Raw genomic sequence first — 14,530 nt, 5'->3', positions numbered from 1 at the left:
ATTGGACAGGCTAGATGCAGGAAGATTGTTCCTGATGTTGGGGAAGTCCAGAATGAGGGGCCACAGTTTGAGGATAGAGGGAAAGCCTTTTAGGACCGAGATTAGGAAAAGCTTCTTCACACAGAGAGTGGTGAATCTGTGGAATTCTCTGCCACAGGAAACAGTTGAGGCCAGTTCATTGGCTATATTTAAGAGGGAGTTAGATATGGCCCTTGTGGCTACGGGGGTCAGGGGGTATGGAGGGAAGGCTGGGGCGGGGTTCTGAGTTGGATGATCAGCCATGATCATAATAAATGGCGGTGCAGGCTCGAAGGGCCGAATGGCCTACTCCTGCACCTATTTTCTATGTTTCTATAAGTACATGGAGCTTAGAAAAGTAGAGGGCTATGCAGTAGGGAATTTCTAGGCAGTTTCTAGAGAAGGTTACATGGTCAGCACAACATTGTAGGCTAAAGAGTCTATAATGTGCTGTAAATTTCTATGTTCTATGAGCTGCCAACTTCGGCTGAGTAGCCCCATCTGCCCAAAGCAACTGGTTTTAAGGTGCGAGTCACCCACCTTTGCCCCTTCTCCTGTCAATAGAAATGGTTCTGCTGGATTTAGTAGCTAAGCCAATTGAAGTGAGGCCATGGGCTGGACTTGGTTATCAGGGGCTATTTGAGATGTTATTCCTTTGGGAGCATTTAATATGTAGTGGGGCCTTATCCACACTACGTCCCCTAGCTACGACAGTCTTAAGCAACCAGTTTGTCAGATACTGATTTTGAGATTAATTTGCAGACATTGGCGACTCATATGGTGCAGCACAGAAACATAGCGGTTAGCACAATCACTTTACAATGGCCATGATCACCAGTTGGGGTTTGATTGTCTGTAAAGAGTTTGTACATTCTCTCTGTGACCGCATGGGTTTCCTCAGTGTTCTCCAGTTTTCTCAGTTCCGAAGGTGTACGGGCTAGGGTTAGTAAATATTATGTGCGCGCTGGAAGCATGGTGACGCTCAGACTGTGTAGGTCACTGACACAAGCAACGCATTTCACTGTAAAGTTTGATAAATAAAGCTAATCTAATCGAAAAGATCATTGTACTCAAGTACACACCTGGCATTAGCAACACAGAAAAATTACTTTGACAGTGGCTACAATCATAGCATTCTCAAACAAATACTGTCAGAGCATTTACTTGCATTGTTTTCTGAACATGTGTCTGCAAGGATCTCTGGCCCCAGGAGGTAACAGGTCACTCATTCATCCTCCTGGTATCATCATCATCACCACCGTCATCACCATCATCATTATGTTCTGTGTTGTATGTCATGATTGATTATGGTCTCCGTGACCATGATTGTCCTTGACAAATTTTTCTACAAACCACTTCTGGGCAGAGTCTTTACAAGATGGGTGACCCCAGCCACTACCGATACTCTTCAGACATTGCCTGCCTGGCGTCAGTGGTCGCAAAACCAGGACTTGTGATGCGCACCAACTGCTCGTACAACCATCCACCATCTGCTGCCATGGCTTTTCATGACCATGACGGAGGGTTAAGCAGGTGCTACACCTTGCCTGAGGGTGACCTAGAGGTATCTCCACCCACCAGCCAGATATGACTCTGCCAAAACATCTAAAGTCTTGGAAGCTACTATTTCCTACACTGCGCCATCCTATGCTATTTCTCACCCTCTGTCCCATTACAACTCCCATTCCATTTAGATGAGTCTAGGCCAAGGGTTCCCAACCTTGGTTATTCCATGGACCCCTATCATTAACTGAGGGTTCTGTGGACCCCAGGTTGGGAACTCCTGGTCTAGCCCAATTTCCATTTAAACAGACCACGCACACTAGATTTTGCTGTAAAAGTACTCTTAGCAGCCCTCTCTTAGTAAATGTCCTCCCCTCCACCAAATAGATGTTGAGATACAAGAAATACACGCAAAATTAATTACATGAGAAATTAAAATTAAAGGATTAAAATAAATCTGGAGCAAAATACAATATAAAGGAACAAACAGGTTATGTTTGAAGTTTTTTAATTTTGATACAATTGTTTCAAACATTTATTTTTGATGGTTAATTCACAGTTATAAAGGCACACCTGCAATCTTAATGCTCGACTTGGCATCACAGTGTGAGAGTTGAAAACTCGCAAAGCTCTGAAAATTGAGGAGGTTGCCAATTTCCTGGACCAGGTGACAGCAAGGATTAACAGCTAAGTAATGTACAAATATACTAAAACAGATGTGTAGTCATAAAAAAAAATCTTTTTGAAAATTAAATGAGGTTTAACCTCATTATCAAGATAGACTTCCCGTTCACTCTTGACTACGTTTATTATTCAGTGATTTCTATTTCTACCTTTTCTGCTCTATTGCCTCATCCACCCCCCCCCCCCACCACCATCTCCTTCAGAGTTCCCTCATTGTTTTTTTCCATACTAGGAGTTGTGCTGAGTTACCGCATGGAACATACACACAGTGGCCACTTTATTAGTTACACTGCGCTGCTCTAGCCCATCCACTTAAGGTTTGACGTGTTGTACATTCAGAGATGCTCTTCTGCAAACCACTGTTGTGATGCCTGGTTACTTGAGTTATTGTTGCCTTCCTGTCAGCTTGAACCATTTGGGCCATTCTCCTCTGACTTCTCTCATTAACAAGGCAGTTTCACCCACAGAGCTGCCGCTCGCTGGATTTTTTTTTTGTTTTTCACACCATTCTCTGTAAAACTGTAGAGCAGGAATCTACCGGCCCCTTGGTTAATGGTAGGGGTCCATGGCATAATAAATGTTGGGAAAGACTGCTGTAGAGACAGTTGTCTGTGAAAATTCCAGGAGATCAGCTGTTTCTGAAATACTCAAACCACGCCATCTGGCACCAACAATCATCCCACGGTCAAAGACACTTAGATCACTTTTTACTCATTCTGATATTTGATCTGAACCTCCTGACCATGTCTGCATGCTTTTATGGATTGAGTTGCTGCCACGTGATTAGCTGAATAGATATTTGTATTAACAAGCTGGTGTAACAGTACACTTAATAAAGAGAATGTATCGTCATGCATATTTCATTTATTATTATTCATTTAGAGATATAGCACAGGACAGGGCCTTCCAGCCCAACAAGCTGCTCAGCCCAGCAACTCATGAGGTGGACTGACAATCTGTCCCTGTGATTTTTTGCACCAAAGTAGTTGACCTTCGACAGGCAATCTCTCAAAAGACCCAGACATAACATTAGCATTGGCATGGCCAATGCACAATAGCCCAGAATTTGGTGAGGAAAAGAGGAGAATCAATAAAGTACCATCATTAAAGTGCAAGTTTGCAGTGAGGAGGACAGCATGGTACTGGGAGTCACCACAAGCAGCTGGGTAATTTGTCTCTCACTAGCAGTAACAGGACCTTATTTCATTCAGATCTCTCAAGTGAATGTAGTTTATTGCAAGATGGTGCTGATGATCATTAGCGATGTTCTGTGCACTGCAGAAAATTGTTCAAAAAATTCTTTTAAATACACCTCTTCTCCATCTCATGTTCTTGATATTTATTTAAAGTGGTGAATCTGTGGAATCCATTGCCACAGGCGACTGTGGAGGCCAAGTCTTTATGTATACTTAAGACAGAGGTTGATGGATTCTTAATTAGTCAGGACACTAAGTGATACGGGGAAAAGGCAGGAGATTGGAGCTAACAGGGAAAATGGATCAGCCATGATGAAATAGCAGGACAGACTTGATGGGCCAAATGCCCTAATTCTTCGCCTACATTTTTTTTATTTATATTATTGTTTCTTCTTTTTGCATTTGCACAGTTTGTTGTCTTCGGACTCTGGTTGAAAGCCCAAGTTGGGCAGCCGGTCATTGACTCTGTTATGGTTACTATTCTATAGATTTGTTGGGTGTGCCCACAGGAAAGTGCATCAGGATTGCATAAAGTGAGATACATGTACTTTGATGATAAAAGTTTAACTTTGAACCTTAGATAACCCAAGCAAGAGAGCAAGGTTCTTCTCAAGTCTCCCCCTGAGCAACTGTATAAAGAGAACTTTCTACGTGGGCTGTTCGCAGTGATACACACACACACACACACACACACACACAGACATCAAGTGCTGCTTTAAGGATCACCACCTCGATGAAAGAAGCACTTTGGCCTATACGAAAGTTCTAGTTTTCCATTACACTGAGACATTCGTCAGGGACCACTGCTGACTGGTACATTGTAGACTGCAGGAGTATATACTAAGGGATTCATTGAAGTTTGGTGGGGAAGAAATGCAGTCTCAGGCTGAACTGCCCTTAGCCATTGAGCCTCTCAGACACTGAAATGTTGATAGAGCCTAAAGGGGGTCACATGAATGCCATTCAGTCTCTGGCTACAGGATGTGCTGACACCATCGATGCCTAGAACTATGGATCTGTACTGACCTGCACTACAAGTGTAAAGGAACCCTTGTGCTGCATTTGTTTATTTCCTGCATGCAGTTTTTGAACTACACATTAAAAACAACCAAGAGCAGGGACATTCTTCCCAGTTTCCTGATTAATATTTATCTAATCATTATCACACGAATGTTCACAGGATCCTGCCATGCACAAATGCATAACGCTCATTGTCCGTCGTATCAAACAATGACAGGAGACCCCAGTGGGAAAGTATTGAAAGTGGAAAAGCCTTTACATTAGGGCTGTCCCACTCTTTTGATCTTGGAAGTCCGGGTCCAGCGGTACAAACAAGCATCATGAACTCAGGTCCTCCTTGGTTACAGTGACTTCTTCTGCACCTTCTCATCCCCTTTGCTCCCCACGGAGTGTTGCAGTACCGTCTTCCTGGCCATTGGGTTTCACTGCAGATCTCATCCACCCCATCTGCCTGAGCTGACTTCACATGCTAGTTCAGACATGCCCCTATTTCACTGGGGTATGAGGCCTGCCGGCTTCCCTCGCCTAGTTTAGCCCGCATGTCGAAGCTGGGTACTAGGAGGAGACTGCTGTTGCAAGAAAACGGCTTCTTGGAGCCACAGATGAAGGCTGCAGGTCCCAAAGGAGAATAAGCTGGTCAGAATGGGTATAACAAGCTCTTTCACCAGAGATGCTACCCCTCCATGAACACCCCGTACACCCCACGCAAGCTGTAAAGTGATTGCAATAACCACTACTCATTGGTGCTCTGCCATATGAGTTGTCAAGGTCTACAAATTAATATCAAAATCAGTGTCCAACCAACTACTTCATTAAGATTGTCACAGCCAGGGGAGAGTGTGAGGATAAGCTCCCACTACCTATTAAATGCTCCCAATGGCATGTGTCTGAAAAAGCCCCTTGACAACCAAGTCCAGTTCCTGGCCTTCACATGTGGCTTTGCTACTAAACCTGGAAGAACTATTTCTACTGAAAGGAGAAGGGACAAAGGCAGGTTACTGACGCCTTAAAACCAGTCACTTCAGGCAGATGGGGCTCGTCAGCCATGGCTGGCAACTCATTTAGGGGAAGTAAATCTCTGATGGCAAACTTTGAGGTTATACCCACTCATAGGGAAGGCTTCAGGAGTAAACTCCGACTAAAAATCCAGAGCTGGTGTCCCTAAGGCTGTGCTACACTGAGTTCAACGCTGACTGGCAACCCCTGCGATGCTCCCGGTGCCAAACTGTACCAGTCTCTGCTGTGGGTTTTGGTTCGTCAGATGCTTGGGGAGGGGGAACTTGCAGCATGGGCAACAGCTTGCTCTCCATATCGTACTGCCCTGGCTTGCATAGCACACCACATCCATGGTCGACCCCGACCAATGATGGGCCCCATTACAGCAGGTGTGACTCAATGGCACAAAACCCTGTTTCCTTGATGCATCTTTCCATGAACTGTGATTGTGGGCTACATTTGACTTTTGAAAGTGGCAATAGGAAAGATTTTTCACTCTTGAACTCTAACCCACCCACTATCTGTTCTTCCTTGTGTATATTGTAGATCTTTAATCTGATTGATAAAAGAGATGCACTGATTGTTCTTTTGGTCACTGGCATCCCAAAGGACCGGTTGTGCCCCAAAGCAGCTTCTCAACTTGCCACCCTCTTCACTCCACCCCCTGCCCCAACACACACTAACTCCCTCAAGCAGCCTTAAGGGCAAAGAACCTCTTTATGTATAAACCTAAGCTTGCACCAACACATAAATCCAACTGCTAAAATGTAAACAATTCATCATCAATTTGCTGCATCATTGAATGGGTGATCATAGACACCATACTTCAAATAACAATTAGGGACATGCCTGTCCTGCCATGTGTAGTCGGCTCTGGTGGACAGGGTGGATGAGATCTATAGTGAGATCCAATGGCCAGGCAGGCTGCGCTGCAATGCTCCGTTGAGAATGAAGGACATGACAAGCCACAAAAGACTTCATGATCATCCATTGCAACCAAGGAAGACCCCAGTTTGTGACCCTTGTTCATACGTCTGCACCCGGACTTCTGAGGTTGAGAGAGTGGAACTGCCCCAGCGCAACGTCTTTTCCACGTTAAAACTCTCCCACACGGGTTTCCTGTCTTCGCCAGAAATGTGGACGACCACCACTTCAGTTAGCATTCTTCGTTTTTATAAATTGCTCGAAAGGTAAGCGTTGTCTGTCAGTTTGTGTAGTTTAGCAGGAGTCACACAGCATGGTAATGTAGTGGTTTGCACAACTCTTTCCGGTACCAGCAACTCCCGTTGCTGTCTGTGAGGAGTCTGTACGCTCTCCCTGTGACTGTGGGGGTTTCATCTGGGTCCTCCAGTTCCCTCACACAGTCCGAAGACATACCAGTTGGCAGGTTAGTTGGTCATTCTAAATTGTCCTGCGAATAGTCCAGGGTTAAATCGGGTGATTGCTGGATGTTGTGGCTTGAAGGGCAGGAAAGGCCCTACTCCACACTGTTTTTCAATAAATTAATTAATTAAATAAACACAATTAAAAGTTTCCATTGCTGCATCGGTAGATTGTAAGTATCAAGTTCTCACCATTCTAAGAGTCAAGTAATTTTTTGAAGGAGTGAACCATTAGATTGTTGTGTGATTATTGCTCCATTCTGTAAGTTCAACTTCACTTTATTGTCATTCAACCGTACACATGTATACTGCCAAACAAAACAATGTCCTCCAGACCAAAGTACACTACACAGTACATATAACTCACACACAAAACTCATGAAGTAATACTACCCCAAATAAATTAACAAATAGGTGCATACACGCTACAAGTTTAAAAAGTAAACAGTGTAACGCTACTGGCGCTTCATACATGATGAGAACGCATGAGATTCATACGTGATGGCAGGGGTTCAGTAGTTGTTTCCCATCCTCACAGTTCTTGTCCTAATGTTACAGTAGCTGCTGCCTGATGGTAGAGGGGTCAAAGAGATTGACCCCCTCCCATTATATTGACACCTGACCATATAAGATACCAGTTTAAGTCATTATTCACTGTAGCTTCTACTAGATCAATGTTAATAGTTTTCCCCCAATATTTCGGCCTCTTTGGAACTGTTTCTGGTACGTCAAACAGAAGTTACTATACTTGCATGAGCCTTAGAAATATACAGTATTGTGCAAAAGTCTTAGGCACTTACATATCACTAGGGTGCCTAAGGTTTTTGCACAGTACTGTAGTAATTTTATGTATTGCACTGTAGTGCTGCCACAGAAAAACAACAACAAATTTCATGACATATGTGAGTGATGATAAACCTGATTCTGCTATGGGTATCTATTGTGGACTGAGAGTGAGAAAGGGGCAGGGAGAAGGAAATCATTGTCGGAAAAAGGGGGAAGGGAGAGGGGAGGGAGCAGGAAGCACCAGAGAGGCATTCTGTAATGATCAATAAACCAGTTGCATGGAATCAGACGAGTTGCCTGCTGTGTCTGCACCCGCGCCAAGCCCTGTCCTGCTGCACTCCCCTTCTGCCATCTGTCCCACACCCCACCTGTGGCTCTCCACCCTCGCCGTTCCCAACATCCTTTGCTCCCACTGGATTTACAAGCTCCACGTTGACAAATACCCTAGTCATATATACGTGCCTAAGACTTTTACACAGTACTAAATATCAATGCCCTGCTTCATCACAGGGGAATTTAACAGTCAAGCATTGACCTCTTCTGTAACCAGCATCCATCAGCATACTTATAGCAAGCTTGTTCACTAGAAACAAAAACATTCATCCTGTTTGCTCCATAGTTAACCATGAGCTCCCACTTCTAAAGCTGGACATCTGAGCACAGATATTTTTGTACTTCCAACTTTAGCAGGCTTTACAAAGGATGATCCTGGGATCAACTGCATTATATAATTTAGAGTTAACTGCACGTCACATGTTTAATTGGAAACAAAATGCCCCTGTCATCCCTACATTCTAATTGTAAAATTAAATCCTTCTAAAAAGATGCATATTGAGAAGGTATCTTTGAAGGGGATAGCGTCTGATGAAGTATGTCAGAGACCGGGGGATTCTTAACCCTTTTTATGCCATGGACCCCTTTGTCAGTCTGCTGAAGCCTGTGGACCCCTTCTCAGAATAATGTGTTTAAATATATAAAATAAAATGCACAGGATTACAAAAGAAACCAATTATGTTGACAAAGGGTCTCGGCCCGAAACGTCGACTGTACCTCTTCCTATAGATGCTGCCTGGCCTGCTGCGTTCCACCAGCATTTTGTGTGTGTTGCTTGAATTTCCAGCATCTGCAGATTTCCTTGTGTTTGCCAATTATATTGAAATACAGCTATCAAAATATTTTAAAAACAATTTTGCGATACAGCAATATATGTTCTTCTTTATTAATGTATTAAGTAACAACTCCGTACATTTAAAATATAAGCAAGTTAAAATTAAATTTTATTTTTTAAAGACATAGCTGTGTGAAGACTGTTGTCGCTTAGCTTGAATAAGGACATTAAACAGTAGGGTGGTCTTTGACAAAGCAACAGGCATGTCTCATTGAACATCCATTCCCTGGGCTGCCTGATCATTGACCAGCTAAGGTGCATGGGTATCTGCAGACAGCAGGACTGCAAACATGGTCGATCTAGTAGATCTAATAACTACCATAATTTTGAAGTAGTCATGAGCGTGCTGCAAACAACAGTTTGAGATATTTGTAATAACTGTAAGGTGATATGAAAATATCTTTGATTTCTGTTGGTGACAAAGTCACAGGTACTGCTAATACTACTGTGGTTTGGTGCCTACATTCATAATTGAAGGAATTGCTTAATTTCAGTTGGAGATCAGCGAAAATAAAAAGCAATTTTTTTCCCGTTCAAGTTCACGGGCCCCCTGGAATCTATCCACGGACCCCAGGTTAAGACTGAAAGCAACCACTCATGACAGTTCTCCAGTTGAATGCCAGTCATAGGAGGGGCGCATTAATCTCAGAACATCTTATGCATTTTGTTTACTAGAATATTGCACCTTATGAATGATAAATCAGGCATCTGTGACATATAACTCATTTGATATAAATTAATGAAATTTGAGCTCCAATAGCCAATTTATTTACACAAAGCCACTCTGCTGTTAAAATGAATCACTTGGAAATGTTTCTGAGGCACATAAGCAAGAGCCAATTTGGATAGTTGTGCTTTTGTATAGTTGTTTTGTCCTGTATTGGGTAAAACAATACCAAATACCTTTGATAAACATTTCAAGCAAGCCCCACTTAAGTGCCACTTTCAGTGCCAGTGGAAGAGGAGAAAGCAGCTTTTGATGCTGTAGACTCTGCGTGGTTACTTTTCTGCTCCAATACCAACGAGCAGAAGGGAAAAAAAAAACCTGGCAAAAGTAATAATAAAACAGGAATGAGATCATTTTTCTGGGGTCTGGCTATTTTGAGCAGCCTGTAACAAGAAGTGTATTTATCTAAGTTTCTATGACCCTTTTCAGGCACTCTGTCAGTGAACTTAAATTGAGCAGCCAAGCTGGGAGAAACTTGGAGTCTGCTCCAGGCCTCGAAGGTCCTCAGGGACCAGGAAAATTATTCTTGGCAAGCCTGCCTGGCTCCAGGAGTTGATCCAGTGCCCCCAGCCCCCCCTACCACCACCTTACTGATGCAGCAGCAGACCAGGCTAAGAACGTCCTTTTAAATTAATTGTGGTCCGTGTTGATTGGCTCCTGAAGGTGGCCTTCTTACTAACGCTGTAGAACAAGAGTCGCTTATTCAAGGAACAAACTGGGTCTCATACTCAAACTGCAAACAGCCATTTTGGGCCTATAAGGCTCACTCACTGGAAGTTACCCACCTGCTGCTCCGCACTGGATAAACAATGACGGCCGAAGTGGTAGAAAACAAGTTGAGAGCCTGATTAGATGCAAAGGAATCGAACCGCAAAAAGTAAACAATAGAAGTAAAACGCATTGCTGAGTAATGGCTAGGACTGTGTTTATTCAATTAAGTAACATATGGGGAGAGGGCCATTACTGTAATTTCAGGTCCACGAGTTAATCTGAAATATTAGCTCCATTTAGGAATGAGACAGGGTTTTGTTCCCAAATGGAGTCAAGTGCAAGGAATTTGAATCCTGATTCATGACTTCTGAATCTTATCCCGGCCTGCCTTGTCACTATACCACATGGGAGCTGAAGTGCCTGAAGAAAGAACTACAATTTCAACACAGTTCTTCCCTCTATGCAGCTTTCCCATGGTTCAGATCGGATACAGAGGAAGAACCAAGTCCGTCCATGAAAACCATGAACGAGGTTGAGGGAATCTGTAAACCCCTCCTGGGTCCTAACCCTCATTCATTGCCGCTTTCCTAATTCTCACCTGTTCACTTGTTCTGCCATGGCAGAGATGGTGGCCAGAACTGTCTCTGTCAAAGAAAGCCATAGAAAAAGATTTTGATAATTTTGTAAATAGTTTGATAACCAAATATTTTTTATTTATTATTTATTGAGGCACATCACAGATTCGGCCCTTCCAGCACCACGAGCCATACCACGCAGTAACCTAACAATTTAATCCTAGCCTAAACACAATTAACCTACCAATCAGTACACCTTTGGACTGCGGGAGGAAACCAGGGCACCCAGAGGAAATCTACGCATTCATGGAGAGAATGCACGAACTTTCTTGCAGAGGTTGCCGGAATTGAACTCCAAGCTATGATGCCCCAAACTGCAATAGCCTCATGATAACCACTACACCTCCATGTTCTCCATTTCCTTCCAGCGAAACAGAAATTTACTGAGACAGTTCTAATTGGTACCTCCTTTCTATTTAGGAATTGACACCATAATATACGTGGCTTCTCTGACACTGAGGCCAGAACTTCACAACTGTCAGGTTCATCGATACTAGGACAGAATTAATGCTATGCATATCTGACTGGGAATATTGAACCAAGTGCATTGATACCACTTTATTTCTGTCACACTGCTTGATCCAGACGTGTGTGTGAGAGCATAGTCTCAAGGTTCTGTTTAACACTAAACTGACCTACAGACGGTTTATATACATCCATCATTCCTGTTTGCCATCTGTGACACTACCACACTCATCCAGTAAACTCTCATTCATACCATAGTCGGCCAAACATTTTCCTTGCAAACCACAACTGGTCTAATGTTCAACAGGCCCATTCTGTGCCACACTAAGCCCCAATAACTAAAATTGAGGCCAATGCTTCTATACAGTACTGAGGGAGTGCTGTCGTTAAATTGGACCTGTCTGGTCTCAGACGAACATAAAGGATCCAATGGACAAGCTTGAAACAAAGATTTTCTTGGTGGCCTCCCTCAATCAAAATTCCTATTAAAAGTTCATTACAAATCATAGAAGCTTGTGTACATTAACAATGCTACTAAGGAAGAGCAGTCCAAGCTTCTGGAATAACCCATTAAAATACAAGTCTCATACATCAAAGTTGCTGGTGAACGCAGCAGGCCAGGCAGCATCTCTAGGAAGAGGTACAGTCGACGTTGCAGGCCAAGACTCGGCCTGAAACGTCGACTGTACCTCTTCCTAGAGATGCTGCCTGGCCTGCTGCGTTCACCAGCAACTTTGATGTGTGTTGCTTGAATTTCCAGCATCTGCAGAATTCCTGTTGTTTGCATTTTTAAAATACAAGTCTCTTCTTTTTTACTCCAAAACTCAGATTACACTACTCTGCAGAGTGTTGTGGATTCCGCCCAATATATCACAGACACATCCCTCCCAACCTCCCCTCAGGGATGTGTACTAAATCCCCTCCTTTACTCCCTCTATACCAGTGACTGTGTCGCCACCCACAGCTCCAATCTGCTAATGAAAATTGCAACGACACTACATTGATTGACCCAATCTCAAACAATAATGAGGTGGCCTACAGGGAAGAAGTCATCTCTCTGACACAGTGGTGTCAAGAAAACAACATCTCCCTCAATGTTGCAAAAACAAAGGAGCTGGTTGTGAATTACAGGAGGAATGGAGACGGGCTAACCCCTATTGACATCAATGGATCTGGGGTTGAGAGGATAAACAGCTTTAAGTTCCTCGGCATCCACATCACCGAGGACCTCACGTGGTCTGTACACACTAGCTGTGCGGTGAAAAAGGCACAACAGCACCTCTTTCACCTCAGACAGTTGAGGAAGTTTGATATGGGCCCCCAAATCCTATGAACTTTCTACAGGGGCACAACTGAGAGCATCCTGACTGGCTGCACCACTGCCTGGTATGGGAACTGTACTTCCCTCAATCGCAGGACTCTGCAGAGAGTGGTGCGGACAGCCCAGCACATCTGTGGTTGTGAATTTCTCATGATTCAAGACATTTACAAAGACAGGTGTGAGAAAAGGGCCCAAAGGATCACTGGGGACCCAAGTCACCCCAAACACAATCTATTCCAGCTGCTACCATCCAGGAAGCAGTACCACAGCATAAAAGCCAGGACCAACAGGCTCCGGGACAGCTTCTTCCACCAGGCCATCAGACTGATTAACTCACACTGATTTGAGTGTATTTCTATATTACATTGACTGTTCTATTTATTATAAATTATTATAAATTACTATGATTGCATGTTGCACATTTATTTGGAGACGTAACGTAAAGATTTTTACTCCTCATTTATGTGAAGGATGTAAGAAATAAAAGTAACACACATCAAAGTTGCTGGTGAACGCAGCAGGCCAGGCGGCATCTGTAGGAAGAGGTGCAGTCGACCCTTCGTCAGGGTCTCGGCCTGAAACGTCGACTGCACCTCTTCCTACAGGTGCTGCCTGGCCTGCTGCGTTCACCAGCAACTTTGATGTGTGTTGCTTGAATTTCCAGCATCTGCAGAATTCCTGTTGTTTGCGTAAGAAATAAAATCATTCAATTCAATATCGGCTGCCTCAAAAGGCAACATCGGCCATCAAAGATCGCCACTCTCCAGGCCATACCACCGTCTCACAAATACCATTAGGCAGGAGGAGTAGAAGCCTGAACCCTTACAAGGTTCAAGAACAGCCACTTCCTTTCAATCGTTCAGTTTCTGAAGCAACTGCAGCAATACTAATCACTAGACATTAGCAGCACTATAACCACTTTTGGGTGGTGGGGTGGAGATGCCCCTCTGCCAAAGGAGGTGTAAGGCACTCCTTCCCTCTGAAGAAAAATTTGCCAAGTACAGTCACGGTCATGGAAAGACCATAATCGGCCACGTCAATCAACACAGCACATAATGATGATGATATCAGGAGTACAAGTGCCCTGTTATCTCCAGGTGCCAGGACATGTTCAGAAAACAGTAATGAAGATGACGGCCACTTTAATCACTGCACTAAAACTGACTTTTTTTTTATTGTGTGCTTCCTTGCAAAAGTTGATGCTTAGGTTGTTTACCTTGGGAATACTGCGGTACCATTAAGCAAAGTGTCCATGGACCGCAGGTTAGGAACACATGGCTTATGCTAATGCTATGTTCGTGTGATGCCAGTGCAAGGTTTTTATTGTACCTGTACAGTCATATACTTGTGCTACAACAATAAACTCGACTTTGGCCAGAACAATCAACATTCCCTCAGCCTGAAAACCACGTGGTAATTTAATAAAAGAACATTCCAGCTGCACGGCAAGCGAGGCCATGTGTGCGGGAACATTTCAGTCACTGTGCAGCCACACACCTGTGCAGCTTAGAGGGAACAGTGACACCAACAATACGAGCTGGTTTGCAAACTCACATACATAGTTTCACTATTGCTGAGGATGAATCTCAGAGCTGTATTCTTCATACATATTTCGACAATAAATGTACTTTGACTTTGATGGTTCCAGGAACCTAAACTTCCCAGAAACTTGGAAGCAGTATCAGAGCAGTCCACATACACCTGTGCATTAATAGCCCGAGGGAAAGTGGGGTGCTTTGTGAATTTCCAATTTCCCTCTTGCCATTTTTGTTTAAAACAACTGACCACAAGTGCCTTAAAATCAGCAAGAGCTTATTTAAGCAGACTAAATATTCTCCCACCTGGGTTTCAGGACCCAGAGGCCTTGTCAAAAACTTTACCATTATCTGATGGTGATGCTAATTCACAGAATCCTCAG

General features: G+C 43.6%; 1 long non-coding RNA gene across 1 annotated transcript in view; it reads left to right on the top strand.

Annotated features, from left to right (window-relative positions):
- LOC140185980 (uncharacterized) overlaps nt 1-14,530 on the top strand; it is a 48,536-nt gene that overhangs the window by 6,832 nt on the left and 27,174 nt on the right. The window contains exon 2 of the long non-coding RNA XR_011882759.1: nt 2,081-2,212. This is a non-coding gene — a long non-coding RNA (uncharacterized lncRNA). The remainder of the gene's footprint in view (nt 1-2,080; nt 2,213-14,530) is intronic.

The sequence above is a fragment of the Mobula birostris genome, chromosome 21 (assembly GCF_030028105.1).
Source record: "Mobula birostris isolate sMobBir1 chromosome 21, sMobBir1.hap1, whole genome shotgun sequence".
NCBI classification, from domain to species: domain Eukaryota; kingdom Metazoa; phylum Chordata; class Chondrichthyes; order Myliobatiformes; family Myliobatidae; genus Mobula; species Mobula birostris.
The sequence above is the reverse complement of the archived record's forward strand: the minus strand, read 5'-3'. Positions and strand labels throughout refer to the sequence as shown.